Source organism: Danio rerio, chromosome 25, assembly GCF_052040795.2.
Source record: "Danio rerio strain M-AB ecotype USA chromosome 25, GRCz13ab, whole genome shotgun sequence".
NCBI lineage: Eukaryota > Metazoa > Chordata > Actinopteri > Cypriniformes > Danionidae > Danio > Danio rerio.
In genome coordinates this window covers 39,523,143-39,538,735 of record NC_141045.1, presented here as the reverse complement: position 1 = coordinate 39,538,735, position 15,593 = coordinate 39,523,143, and the positions used below count along the sequence as shown (strand labels likewise).

The 15,593-nt window shown below is 41.1% G+C and overlaps 1 protein-coding gene across 2 annotated transcripts in view; it reads left to right on the top strand.

Moving 5' to 3' along the window:
- The window catches only part of wwox (WW domain containing oxidoreductase), a 343,773-nt gene that overhangs the window by 306,344 nt on the left and 21,836 nt on the right, over positions 1 to 15,593 (top strand).

The following is a 15,593-nucleotide window of genomic DNA, read 5'->3' as shown; positions in this document are numbered from 1 at the left end:
GGATCAGTCATGAAGTCACGTAAAACACATATTTGTGTAATTCACATTAGACATTTTGGTCTGAATCTGGATTTAAAGTTGACCAGGATTGGTGAATGCAGTGGTGAACCAAATTGGTGTGTCATTCAGTAGACTAATGACATATGTATTATGCCCTTCCAGCTGCAACCCAGTACTGGAAAACACCCATTCACGCTCATTCACACACACTACAGTCAAAAATGTTTACCAAATTCACCTAACGTGCATATCTTCAGACTGTCGAGGCATCCAGAGGAGCCCAACATAGGGAGAACATGCACACATCCCCACACAGATATGCCAACTGGCCTAGCTGGGACTCGAACCAGTGACCTTCTTGCTGTGAGGCCACAGTTCTAACCCACTGAGCCACCATTCCACCACCTAGTTCAAATTACAATTAAAAACACAAGTAACTGAGGTTTTCAGGATCATCTCCAGATACATCTAGATAAAATGATCCAACCCTCCAGAACCAGGACTGAACACACTGCCTGTCCTGAAGGTGTTTCAGAGGCATGTTTCATCACTATTGGATTTGATGTGTCCCAGGTTTCAGTAGTACTTTTTATGATGGCTTAACTTGTCCCACTTGTGGGCACATTTCAGCGGCTGGGCTCACTTCCATTTAACGTACCCCTGTAATTTCCAGAAAACCATCTCTGTTAATCTTTCCAGACACGGTAAACAAATGAAAAGAATAGGGGTGTAATTTATGTCCCCCTCATGCGGCAGCGCTGTCATTATTTGTGTTCGCGGCTCTGTCTCTATTCCCTCCACTGCTTCTCCAGACGGGTCATCCATTAAACATCGTGGTAAACAGCGGGCTCTCTCGGGCTTCGGGACCCACGCCGTTACCTTGACTTTTAAAATATATGTTTTCAGCCGCAGTTGGGTCGACCTCCCTCCAGCATGGGGAGATTATGTAAAGATCCGAGTGTGTACATACACGCTTTTTTTTCTTCTACGGTTTACTTTTAGCAGTATGTGAGAGTGTGTACTGCTTCAATAAACATTTATTCACTTGGCAGATGCTTTATCCGACTTACACTGCATCCAAAGTGTACTTTTTATTGGTTTATATATGTTTCCTGGGAATTAAAGCCATGGCTTTGGCATTGTTAGCACTACCGTTAAAGCTTCAGATGTCTTAAAGTCATGATGAAATGGAAGTAGTGACTGCTTTTTTCTATTGTGCTGTACATCCGAGTGCAGATCACTGAGAATTGTTGACTTCAAATCATCTGTAGTGGCAAATATGCATGGCTTATTTGTGGATTTTTCTGCATTTATCACTCTGATTGAGTGCATAAAGACACAATTAGGAAAATATCACAGGCCTGTAATGAACCTGTATTTCTCTTTTGAGGAATTTACGTTTTTATAATCACCATTTTCATTGATATTGATTTAATATGAGTGGTTATATAATATTTTTCACTCTCTGGAACAAGTGAAAAGGGTCCTGGTATTGAATTGCAGCATGACTTACAGTAGGGTTGGGTTTATGACGATGCCATCATCCATCCCCGATGGCCGATAGACATCATGATGCTGAACCGACACTGCAATCCTCAGCCCCGTCCCCGTCGCAGCAGCAACCAGCTCATGAAAAACACACACTCAGGCTTTGTTTACACTTATACGTTCCAGTTTTAAAATTGCATTTAAGAACGAAAACGATCCATGTTCACACCGGCGTTTCACATAGCATTTCTGAAAAGATCTTCGTCCTCACACACACAATCATGCGCTGCTGTGTATGCATGCATCTGAGCTCCAGCAGTCAGCGGGTGCTTTGAGCACAAACCCCAGAGAGCACGTCGGACAGTTTATCAAGGATGTACCGCTGGATCTCGTCTCAATATAGTTGTTAAAGGTGATCTTTAATTAATCTAGTCTCTATCTAATGACTCTTCGGTCTTTTGAATCTATCAGGTAACGTGTCACAGAGTCAGTACACTGCTGCAGTCTTTTCGATTTCACACTTGTACTTGGTAAAAAAGATGCACAACCAACAGTATCTGAGGTTTACACCAAGATTACCAACGAAGTGTGTGGACGCCATTATAACGACACAGATCCATACCTGTCAACATTGGGATCTGAATATAAGGGAAATGCCCACTATTAAAAATAGATAAATAAATAAATAAATAAATAAATAAATAAATAAATAATTTTAAAAATCCCCAAATAACTAAATATGTTTATCTGGAGCTGTCAAATTAGAAATAAAAAGTAAAAGGTCAGTAATATGTTTTATTATTATTATTATTATTATTATTATTATTTACAAAAAAAAGAATGAATATTATCCATTATCAGCAAATAAATTAGCAAACAGTTTAGCTTATTACAATTAATAGCTATTATAAAGAAAAGTGATCAAATCTCATTAAATTTTCTTCACCGTATAACCTACACATTCTGATTAAAGAGCACCGAATGAATCTCTCATTTATTTGGATTTTTCATTTGATTGCATTCAATAACAGGCGTCACTGTAAAAGTGCACACATCTAATGTTATAATGAAAGCATTCGATTGCTTTCCTAACTTTTTATGCTCATTTAGGACAAAATTTGTTGTGTATTACGTGTATATGTCTGTTCAAACACACACCCAAAACCCAGACCTTCTCTCTGCTTCAAATCGCTTGTACAGAATACATTTGGGAAGCGGTGCATCAGCTGACAGTCACGCACAGCTATATGACTGTTTTGGGGATTGCATAGAAGCGGTGAAGGCACTTGTAATGGAGATGAAAGAGAATCCCACCGTTTTTATATTTATTTCAAAGTGTTTTCATGCCTAAATACAAAGAAAGCGCAGAACAGAGTCGCATTTAAGAGCAAGGGGTCTCCCCTGGTGGTTCAGCAGTATGGTTTGCATATAGGGAGGATTGGCTCTTATTGACACCCTTCAGAGAAAGACTGAAAATATGGAAGAAATACGGGAAAATACCTTTACAGGATGATAGCAGGATTGAACTGTAAAATACGGGAGAATCCCTGGAAAATTGTGAGGGTTGACAGGTATGCACAGATCACTCTGCCTATTCAAGTGATTGACAGGTGGTCATTTGTGTGTAACCATGCGGGTCAGCTAGTTGAAACAGTAGGCTACAAATAATTAATTTGTTATGAATTAATTAACTATTCTGAATAATAAATTCACCCCTACTTATGGCAACGATGCCATCGTCATGCTTCACATTACACATTGTAATGGCAATTTGGTCGACGTCACCCAACCCTTCCACCACTGCAATCCAGACTCTCTTTGCATTCCTGCAAGACTACTTGACTACACCATATGTGTGCATATATGCTATATACAATCCTCTTCTCCATCTTTTAATGAATAACAGCTTCCACGATTAGCAGAAAGAGCATGCAAACACATCTATTAAATAGAATTCCGATTGCCACTTGATTCCTGTGAGCAGTAATGGTGCAACATTAATTGCCTCATGCAAATTGGCAGGGCTTTGTGGGTAGGGCTCAACCTGTAATGAGCCTAATTTGCATAGAATGGAGCTGCTTCTTTTGCATGACAGTATCGTCATTTAAATACGGCGCATTTAGCGACGGGATCATGAAAGCTTAGTGAATGAGAGGCAGGTTTTTGTGGTGAAATGGCATTTTTGAGGAACTGCTCCTCACGGTGAGTTGTCTTTCACACCGTTCAGATTCCCACTGATGTAGTGGCTTTTTCCAAAGGGAGTCGACAAACGAGCGCTCTCGGTCCTCCTTTTGCGCTGGTTGACACGCAATATTTCAGCTCAATTATGCGGAGGTGTGTTTATTTTCACGTGACGGTCACATGCACGCGTGATGGAGCGCGAGAGGCAGAGGTGAGGGTGTAATTTGAAGGTAAAGTCAGTGCATTGACAGTGATTACTGCCTTAATTGGAGGGAAGGGGCAGCGGGAGACAGCAGCCCTACACTCCTACCAAGACACTTTTAATGAGTTTGTTTAGCTGAGAGAGAGAGAGAGAGCATCCCTGCAGTGCGAGGTACTGTAAAACCCCCTCCACCATCCCTGTGTTTATATACTAATGACTTGTAGCCTGAAATCGTCAAACTGAATACTGAGATGAAATTGTAAAGCCATTATTCGAGACTTTCTAGACAGTTCCTCTGCTGTAAATAGCTGCGCAAAATGACTGTCTTTACTTGTGATATGGGATATCTAGCTAATACAGTTACCTATACAGAGTGTTTCAGAGTAAGTGACCAACTAACATCAAGCTAAACTCCCCTTCCTTCATGACGGTCTGATTCTGAGAGGAAATAATGTGGTAATTTGGCAGGAGGGTACCTGGGCTCTGTGACCAATCTTTTGTCCCTTGCTTGGGGAGGTCAGTGCAAGGTTGACTCGACTAAATGAAGACAAAAAGGAAGACTGAATGGAGGGATGAGGAGAAAGGGGAAAGCGGGAGGAAGTCAGACAGAGCCTGAGGGGAAAGACGGAGCAGGGTTAACACGCTCAGTAATGGGCTTTTTTGTGTGTGCGGTCCTCTCTAAAAAGACTCAAATACTATTTTTGTCCTTAGTGTACAAGCACTTTCAATATACAAGCACATGTGCCAGATCCTCTGTTTGTGTATGAGGAACAAACCAAGAGTGTGTCTCTGGATTCTTGAGTATCACAGTCAGATTTTGAGTGCAGTGTTAATTTTGACAGCATATTTTGATTTAGTTTTAGTCATATTTTATTTTTCTGACTCATTTTAGTTTGTCTAGTTTTCATTCATTCATTCATTCATTCATTCATTCATTCATTCATTTTCTGCCGCTTTTCTGGGGCCGGGTCATGGGGGCAGCAGTCTAAGGAGAGAACCCCAGACTTCCCTCTCCCCAGACACTTCCTCCAGCTCCTCTGGGGGGATCCCGAGGCATTCCCAGGCCAGCCGAGAGAGATAGTCCCTCCAGCCTGTCCTGGGTCTCCCCCGAGGTCACCTCCCGGTGGGACATGCCTGGAACACCTCCCTAGGTAGGCATCCATGAGGCATCCGAAGTAGATGCCCGAGCCACCTCAGCTGACTTCTCTCTATGTGGAGGAGCAGCAGCTCTACTCTAAGCTCCCCCCGGGTGTCAGAGCTCCTCACCCTATCTAGGGTGCACCCTGCCACCCTTCGAAGGAAACTCATTTTGGTTGCTTGTATCTGAGATCTTGTCCTTGCTGTCATGACCCAGAGCTCATGACCATAAATGAGAGTAGGGATGTAGATTGACCGATAAATCGAGAGCTTTGCCTTTCAGCTCAGCTCCTTCTTCACCACAACATATCGGTACATTCACCGCATTACTGATGCCGCTGCACCAAACCACCTGTCTCTCATGTTTCATTCTTCCCTCACTCATTAACAAAACTGTGAGATACTTAAACTTATCCACTAGGAGTAAGGACTTTCCTCTAACCTGGAGATGCAAACCACCTTTTACCGGTGAAGCACCATGGCCTCGGACTTGGAGCTGCGCTGTAGGGCACTGTTAGTAGCTGAAGGCTGACTCACCCTGCTTTGACTGAACTTTTGGAGTTTCTAGTTTACTTGGTCCTAAAGATCTGCTAGGTTTGTATTCAGTGAGCATATCTGTAATGTATTGAGATTTTAGTGATTTGTAGACCAGTAATAATACCTTAAATTCTGTTCTGAATGTAACTGGGAGCCAGTGTAGAGACCTGAGGACAGCTGTGATGTGCTCTGATTTCCTGCTTCTGGTCAGAATCCTGGCTGCAGTGTTCTGGATGAGCTGTAACTGTCTGACTGTGTTTTTGGGAAGGCCAGTGAGGAGTCCATTAAGGTAATCCACCCTGCTGCTGATAAAAGCATGAACAAGTTTCTATAAGTCTTCACTGGAGACCAAGCATCTAATTCTTGCTATGTTTTCCAGATGATAGTATGCTGATTTACTGACTGCCTTAACTCAGATCTGACTCCAGAGTCACACCAAGATTCTTGACCTTATTTTTGTTGTTGTTTGACCTTTAGAGCCAAGGTGCGCATTCACCTTGAGAGCCTCATCTCTGTTCCCAAACGCGGTGACTTCAGTTTTCTCTTTGTTAAACTGAAGTGCTGACAAATGAATCTGCTGCATCTAACGCTATTGCTGTAACATTACAAACAAACTAATGGAAAGGTTGATGACTTTTAGTTGCAAGTTTTTTTCAAGTAACCATTAACTAATATTTATTAGCTTGAATTAGTGGATAAAATATGCTAATTCTAATAGCTTAAAATGTATTTAATTTCTGGAGTGGGCGGCATGGTGGCTCAGTGTTTGCTGAAAAGCAGGAAGGTTGCTGGAGTTTGTATGTTCTCCCCGTGTTGGCGTGGGTTTCCTCCGTGTGCTCCGGTTTCCCCCACAGTCCAAACACATGCGCTATAGGTGAACTGGTTAACTAAATTAGCCATATTGTATAAGTTTGTGTGTGAAAGAGTGTGTTTCTTAGTACTGGATTGCGGCCAGAAGGTCATCCACTGCTTAAAGCATATGTTGGAATAGTTGGTGGTTCGTTCGGCTCTGGCAAGTTCTGAAATAGAGACTAATCCGAAGGGAAAGGAATGAATGAGCGACCCCTCCTCAATGTCATGCAACCCTCACTTTGGGAACCACTATCCTACATAACAACCTCAAAAAGGCTCATACTATCTTTCCGGGTTCAGACTCGATCAATGCTATTGCACTCCACTTGATCTGTAAAGTTGTAGCATCGTGAGATGCTTGAAATACCCCATATAAAGACTCTAAACTTGTTCCAACAGGCGTATGGTGCAGGAGTTGGCACCCAAAGCTCAATCACCTAATGCAGAGTTTTTTTAATGCCATTCTCAGCTCCTCTCTGCTCCTAGATTTCATGGTCTTCCCATAAACGCTGTTACATTTTGTACCACTCCTTCCCACAACTTTCATATTTCATCCCACTTTTGCCCGCAGAAGCCTGTAGGCCGACGTCTATGTGTATTTTCAGGCTTACTCTGGTAAGATTGTGTTTCTGTTCTGCCTGGTGTCATAGGCTATATTTTTCCAGTTCCCGCACATCGAGCGCTTTAGAGTTCACCTCGTTGCATTTGTCACAGCAGGTAAAAGGAAGACGCCTTCCCATGTTGAGGCATACCTTAGAAAAACATTGAGGATGCCGAGCAGACAAGTACTGCATTCTGTCTACCATAGGACAAAGACATCAAATACATTTCAGTGACTATTATTTTTGGATGTTTATATTTTCCCGCAACTCTTGTTCTTTCAATTGAACACAGGGGAAAAACATCCCATGAGTAAACTAGAGCAAGTGACGTAGTGCTTTGCATCTGATGTGACCCCAGCATGAAACCCGGCAAGTTAACAGAGGAAGATCTAGTCTTACCTTGTCATCATCGCCTCTACAAAGCTCTGAAGCACGATGACCTCTCAGGGGTTGAGATGATCTCTGTTGTGGAAATGAATTAGAGTTAAGGATCAGATGAAACGGGTTGATGAAACCCAGATATACTTGTTACACTCCAAACCACCGCTTGCGTGCACGTCATGTTCAGACAGACTGTTTTAAACCCGCAGGTCTTGTTCAATTTGTCGGCAAGAGACTGATGGCACTTTTATTCGCTGTTTGTCGTTTTTAAGGTACAAACCACCTGTTCATTAGCGGAGCGATGATGGTTATTGAATATGCTTTGAAAGGAGAGATATGATGTGCTTTGATACGAGCGGATAAAAGAAACGCGGAGTCCTTCGGGAAAGGCCGTCCAAATCAGGATGAAAGGGACCTGCTGGAGAACAGGTCTGGGATCCATCACGCTAAACCGGTATTTACATTCACGTAAAGGCTGGACGTAGACTTCGACCTGAACGTCCTCTGCAGTCTGGAGTTTGCTGAATTGCCAGATTGACACTTTTCAGTTCCACCTACCGTACCGTGTAACCAGAAAGTGAAATATTTAGCATTGGCGTTTAATCCTACAATCATTCACAACTCTTTTCCTCCTTAAACTCTTCCCCCTGAGATGTAATCCCCGTCTTGCGTCCAATTATATTCCGTCATTCTCTAATCTCTCCTTGTCCCACGACACACAGGCGGCAGAGATGGCAAAGGTTGCATACTGAATATATTAAGCAGAATTAATAATGCAAGATGTTTTTAATGAAAGAATACATTTCCTCTTCTGCTCTTAATGTCTGTTTTAGGGTGAGGCTTTCTTTGCTATTAGAGGGTCTGCGGGAAGAGAAAGGTCACAGCTGTAATAGACTAATCTCAATCATTAGGAGCAGTTCACAAAACCTCTCAGCGCGCACACACACACACGAGCTGCACTTAGAGCATAATATATGATGAAACGGATGTATCGAGTGTTAAATTAGCCTCATTTGTAAAAGCTTCAGTTTTAAAGCGTTTCATTTTCAAAGAGGTGCACATCTGAGCTGTTTTTACTTGCTCTGTGTATTTATTTATTCTTCAAACATCTTTTACAAGATGGTTGTTTTCATATGCCAGTGTGTAATAATGAAGAGAGTTGAAGGGTTGATCTGCATGAAGTTAACTGCGTGTGTTTTAAATGAAGCACTCATGTTTACATTATTTAGTAAATTGATTTCTACTTTAATGGAAGTAAATATAACAAACTCGATTAATTTAACCGTGTAGCAGAAAACAGCATGTTTTACTATAGATTTTAGACCTAGGGCATGGTATTCATACCGTATGATTGTAGTGTATTGAGTGTGAGATGGGACTTGCATATCAGGAATGTGTGTTGTGTTGGCAGAAAGAAAGAAGAAATGCCTGCATGTGTTTAGCGTTTTTCCTTATCATGATCTGGTAGTGAATTCGCTGCTTTTTGGGGGGTTAGTTATTGTAATATGCCGATTGCAACAGGGAAATACTGTAGACCCTTCATAGACTGTAATGTTGTATCTCTGTAGACTGAGGCCATTTCATGCTGTTCAGCTTTATAATCTTAAAATGTGAGCAAAATCAGCTGTTTTGTCATCATTTTAGACATTACGCTAGAGAATCATTCAAAGCTCTACAGTGATATTGGTGAAGTTGCAGCAGCTTCTGCTGTTCTGACGTCAGCTGCAGATGTGAATGAATGGCAGACGAAAGTAGTTCCTCATACAAAAGGGTCTTTAGACTCTCTGTTTGATTTTCCTTTTTATTTACACGATGGTGCCGTCAAACTGTTGTATAAACGCAATATCACACCCATAGCAGTGCGATTTGGCTGTATATCAGCACTGGTGGGACACTAAGACACATACCTGTCAACATTGGAAAATAAGAGTGAAAATAAGAATTATGCCCACCATAATGAGGGAAATCTCCTATACATCCCCCCAATAAATCCCCAAATTACTAAATATGCTCTTCTGGAGCTTTTAAATTGTAAATAAAGAGTTAAATGGTCAGTAATATAAATAAATAAATAAATAATTTAGCAAACAGTTCCGCTTATTAAAATTAATAGCTATCATAAAGCAATAAAATCAAGTTATTAAATCTCATTAATTTTCGTTCTGTATAACCTACACATTCTTATTAAAGAGCACTGATTTTTCATTTGATTACATTAAAAAACAGGCGTCACTGTAAAATTGCACACATCTAGTGTTATAATGAAAGCATTCGATTGCCTTTATGATAATAAAAATCAGATTAACATCAGAAATAAATGAACCTATATTAATCAACACTGACTCTCTGTGCAGTGTGTGTAAAACGATTGTTCAAACATGCAGCAGTCACATATAAAAAACCTAGAAATGCAGTCGCTGACAGAAATGTGTGTATAAAGATGAATTCTGAAATATGTGAATGGCGTGTTTGTGTGTCGCTTATTAGCAGAGTCTGACAGCTTTGCATGCAAGTGTGTTTGTGTGAGGCGAAGATGAAGACACATGAGGGTGTGTGTGTGTGTGTGTGAGCCCTAGGGGCTGACACTGAAGGTGACTCCATGAGCACTAACCTTGAGAGAGAGAGAGAGAGAGAGAGAGAGGGGGTGGTTTAGAAGAAGCAGAGCCATAGAGAAAGTTTATTAAAATGAATTTGAGGAGAGGGGCCGCGGCTGACAGCAGCATAATTAAATGTGGAGTGTCAGCAGTAATGTATGCGGCGCGGCGGGTGTTTGTGCGAGTGTGTGTGTGTGTGGGTTGTGGTCAGGTCTGTCAGATCTGGGGTCAGCAGTGGGCCGGCAGGAGCTGATAAGGACAAAACTCTGTCTGGCCGCTGTCGTCACGTTGAGCCTGGTGTTTGGGTTTTGTCACTTTATCGCCTCTTACTGAACGCCTCTGTGGTTCTCGCTGGTCACTCACGCAGCCGTCAGAGCTGCACTGTACTCTTGACTGATGCATCAAATTCACTTAGTTGCATATCAATATGTCACGCTCATAATGATTTCAGCTCACTGATTCTTCATGCTTTATTTAGATATGCCTGACTCTGAACATTCTGTGGAGTCTGGAGTGGATCAGAGTGGTGTTTGGGCGATGTTTGTGAGGGTGGAGAACTGTGTGTCTGAGTTTATCAGTATGAGGATGGAGTTTGTTGTTAGGGGGGAAAACGTTGGGTCTGTATGGGTCAGTTGGGTGGTGTATGGGTGGAGAACTGCCGGTCTGTATCAGTCAGTTGGGCAGTGTTAGGGTGGAGAACCGAGAGTCTATATGAGTCAGTTGCGTGGTGTTTGGGTGGATAATCATGGATCTGTATAGGTCAGTTGGGTGGTGATAGGGTGGGAAACTGGGGTTCTGTAGGGGTCAGTTGGGTGGAGAACTCTCGGTCTATTTGTCAGTTAGGTGGTGTTAAAGTGAAGAACTGTGGGTTTGTATGGGTCAGTTGGATGAGGGTGGAGAACTGTGGGTCTGTTTGGGTCAGTTGGGTGAGGGTGGAGAACTGTGGGTTTGTATGGGTCAGTTGGGTGAGGGTGGAGAACTGTGGGTCTGTTTGGGTCAGTTGGGTGAGGGTGGAGAACTGTGGGTCTGTTTGGGTCAGTTGGGTGAGGGTGGAGAACTGTGGGTTTGTATGGGTCAGTTGGGTGAGGGTGGAGAACTGTGGGTCTGTTTGGGTCAGTTGGGTGAGGGTGGAGAACTGTGTGTCTGTTTGGGTCAGTTGGGTGAGGGTGGAGAACTGTGGGTCTGTTTGGGTCAGTTGGGTGAGGGTGGAGAACTGTGGGTCTGTTTGGGTCAGTTGGGTGAGGGTGGAGAACTGTGGGTCTGTTTGGGTCAGTTGGGTGAGGGTGGAGAACTGTGCGTCTGTTTGGGTCAGTTGGGTGAGGGTGGAGAACTGTGGGTCTGTTTGGGTCAGTTGGGTGAGGGTGGAGAACTGTGGGTCTGTTTGGGTCAGTTGGGTGAGGGTGGAGAACTGTGCGTCTGTTTGGGTCAGTTGGGTGAGGGTGGAGAACTGTGCGTCTGTTTGGGTCAGTTGGGTGAGGGTGGAGAACTGTGCGTCTGTTTGGGTCAGTTGGGTGAGGGTGGAGAACTGTGCGTCTGTTTGGGTCAGTTGGGTGAGGGTGGAGAACTGTGCGTCTGTTTGGGTCAGTTGGGTGAGGGTGGAGAACTGTGGGTCTGTTTGGGTCAGTTGGGTGAGGGTGGAGAACTGTGCATCTGTTTGGGTCAGTTGGGTGGTGTTAGGATATAGGACTGTGGGTCTGTTTGGGTCAGTTGGGTGAGGGTGGAGAACTGTGGGTTTGTATGGGTCAGTTTGGTTGAGGGTGGAGAACTGTGGGTCTGTTTGGGTCAGTTGGGTGAGGGTGGAGAACTGTGGGTCTGTTTGGGTCAGTTGGGTGAGGGTGGAGAACTGTGCATCTGTTTGGGTCAGTTGGGTGAGGGTGGAGAACTGTGCATCTGTTTGGGTCAGTTGGGTGGTGTTAGGATATAGGACTGTGGGTCTGTTTGGGTCAGTTGGGTGGAAAACTGTCGGTCTATGCGTCAGTTAGGTTAGGTGGTGTTAGAGTGGAGAACTGTGGGTCTGTATGGGTCAGTTGGGTGGTGTTAGGGTGGAGAAGTGCAGGTCTGTGTGGGTCAGTTGCTGCTGGTCTGCTGGTGTAAATGCTGGGGTTGGACAGCAGCTCATTAGTTTCATTACATCATTAAAGTGGTGAAACAGGAGTGAAGCACTTTTCTGACTGTGAGCTGATACTGCAGTGGTGCAGAGATGGATAAACACACTTCTGCTATATCAGAGGGTGCGTCTCAATCAGCTCCCTTGTTTACTAGTCAGTGCGCTGATCAGGGCATCAGGCATGTCTGTTTGCGCCCTTATAAGATGTTCTGAAGTGTGATTTTTGAATCATGTGAATCAAATAATTTTAACTGTTTACTACCCCACATGCTTTTGCCGTTGCTCTCTGTGCGTAAAACATATGTACTTAGCGGTTCATTCCGCTGTGGCAACCTCTGATAATTTGCTGAAGGATAATGAGTGAGTCAGAAGAAAGAAACTCAAGGTTTACAACAAGTAAAGTGTGAGTAAATGATGATCGAATGTACATTTGTTTGTGAACTAACCCTTTAAAAGTGGCCTAATTCGTGCACTTGACCTACTGATGAATGAGCTGTGGAGCTGATTGAGACGCAGCCAGGGATGCTCAGTATGTCCTGAACAGTGAATCTGCTGGTGTTATCGGTACAGACAGATGAAGATCTCCATCATTTCTCTGTGTTCATGCTCTCTCTTTCTTTCTGCTGGTCACGGCGTGCGGCTCCGTCCTCATAACTCCAGCTCTCGCTCCGCTCACTCGCCCACACTATTACCTTCCCTACCAAGGTCACACTAATCAACTCAATTACCAGGCCTCTCCGACATTTTCATAATGTTTTCTGCTAGTTGCTCTCCTGTGAAAATGACACAGTCTTGGCAAATTAATATCATTACTATCCGCGCTTAATGGTGCAGCGACACTTTTTTATTTAAGATCGAGTCGCGCCAACGACCTCCAAACCAGAGGAGCTTTAGGAGAGCAGGAGAAGCCAGATCTGGTAGACATGATGCTCAGATGAAGACTTCTGTGATCACTTTTATTTTATTTTATTTTTTAAATTTAATTTAATTTATTTAAGAATATTTTATTTTATTTTTGTTTTATTTATTTAATTAAATAAGACATGTGAAATAAAACACTTGCAGATAATTGTATGACTGACGAGATTTAAGAATTTTTGCATGCATACATTTGTTAGACATTTATTTATTTATTTATTTATTTATTTATTTATTTATCTGTCTAAGAATGCATTTATAATTTGTTTTAATATGCTTAATAAAGTATTAAACTAATAACAACAATAATAATAATAATAATATAATTTTAAATAACAACAACAACAATAATAATAATAATAATAATAATATTAATAATAATAATATTATAGTTTAGCTCTGATTTATAATTTTGCTATTTATTTAATTCATGTATTTATTAATATTATTTATATAAATTAAGAACCTCAGTATCCTGGTCAATAATTAAAAAAATAAATAAAATATAATAGTAATAATAATAATAATAATAATATAGTTTGGCTCTTTTATATACTTTTGCAATTAAAGATTACATAATGATTTTATTTATTTAAATAAAGAACACTAAGAAGAATCCTGGTCAATAATTTTCAAAAACATTTTTATTTTTTTAAATAAAGAATAAATAAAAATAAATTAATAATGATTATGATGATGATGATATTGTTTAGGTGTATTATAATTTTGCAAATAAAGAATATATATTAATATAACTTTTTTAAATAAGAACCTCAAAGTCTTTGTCAGTAATTTTCAAAAATAATAAAAATAAATATTTATACTACTAATAATAATAATAATAACAATACAACACTCAAACATTGAAAGTAAAGTTTGTGACTTTTACTAAAACAGCTCTGACTGTTCTTGTGGACAAAATGAGATGTTTTCAGCAAACACACAAGCACACACAGCATCAGTCTGTTGCCATGTGCAAAAGGAAATGGCGATTAGCCACTTGGTGGCGCTATAAAATGACATAAAAACAGCTAAAGACATTCAACAGTTTGTCTGATTGACTTAGTGTCATGTTGTCTCTTGGAAAGCTTTGTCCCCCAAGCTGGCAGGATTGTCATTTGTGTATCTGGAAAAACAGCAATCGAGTTTGTAGAACAATTTCTAGAATACAGCAATAAAGGGGTAGTTCACCCCAAAAATAAAGATATTTATTGAACACAAAAGAAACAATGGACATTTAATGTTTTGCAATATTTTCCAGAGCTGATCAGGGATATGAGCAGCAATTACCCAAACATTATTCAACCAGAACAGTATAAAAGTAAAAATATACTTAATTAAATCAGCAGGATTTCTGAAGGATGCTGAAGGACACTGCAGTGATGATGCTGAACATTTAACTCAATAGAAGCCATTTTTAAAAAATAAGATGGTTATTTTTTATTATTTTTAAATCTGTAATATAACATGCTCCCAAAGAAATGCTTATTTAAACACAAACTGGGTCAATTATGGACTAACCCAAACATTGGTGTGGTCCCATTTAATTTAATAATAATTAACCCAGCAGTTGGGTTAGGCTGTATTACTCCCATTGGGTTAAATAACCCAGCATTTTTAGTGTAAGTTTATGAGCAATATGTATTTTATAATAATTATTGATTCACGGTGCTGAAGATTTAATTGAATAAATCAAATTTTTGTAAAAAATACAGAGATAGACACTTTTCCAGAATTGATCAGGGTTAACCCTAAATTTACCCAAAACATTATTCAACTAAAAGAAACACAGCAAAGCTGCTTTATTAATATTAATATATTATTATATTCATTCATTCATTCATTCATTCATTCATTCATTCATTTTCTTGTCGGCTTAGTCCCTTTATTAATCTGGGGTCGCCACAGCGGAATGAACCGCCAACTTATCCAGCAAGTTTTTACGCAGCGGATGCCCTTCCAGCCGCATCCCATCTCTGGGAAACATATTAATATGTTATAATAATTTATAATATAATATAAATGATATTAATAATGTTTAATGAATAAACAAATGGCACGGTGTGATGAATGCCACACTTTTCAAAAGTTCCATTAAAGCTAATAAGGGCAGGAGGCGTAGATAAAAGCACAATGTCTTCATTTTTCCCCCCTCAAATATTGCATGTGTCACGGTCACCGGCCCATTATGAAGCGGCTTCCAGATACGCCTCTATCAAATATCATCAAATCCAGCCTTCAGCCCAACGTTAACATATTCCTTTGCTGAGAATATAATGACTAAGTCTAAAGTGCACTTTCAGAAGTGGACACCGGTGCAGCGGATGAGAGACTTTAAGCTCCTTTATCAAACCCCAAAGACCCGCAGTCACAACCAGAGCGCGCTCTTTTCTCTTTTCTTCTCGTTTTTTTTCTTCTTCATTCGGCTGACCCGCAGTCATTACCTTCTGCCGAAATGAATGAGCAGGGTTAAATAGCTGCCAATTTCTTCCTCCTTGAAAGATCTTTGAGAGCGGCGAGTACGCCCAATAAACCCACACCCTCTAATGTTTTATTCAGCTCATTTCAGAGCGCCGCCGCTTTAAGCTGATTTC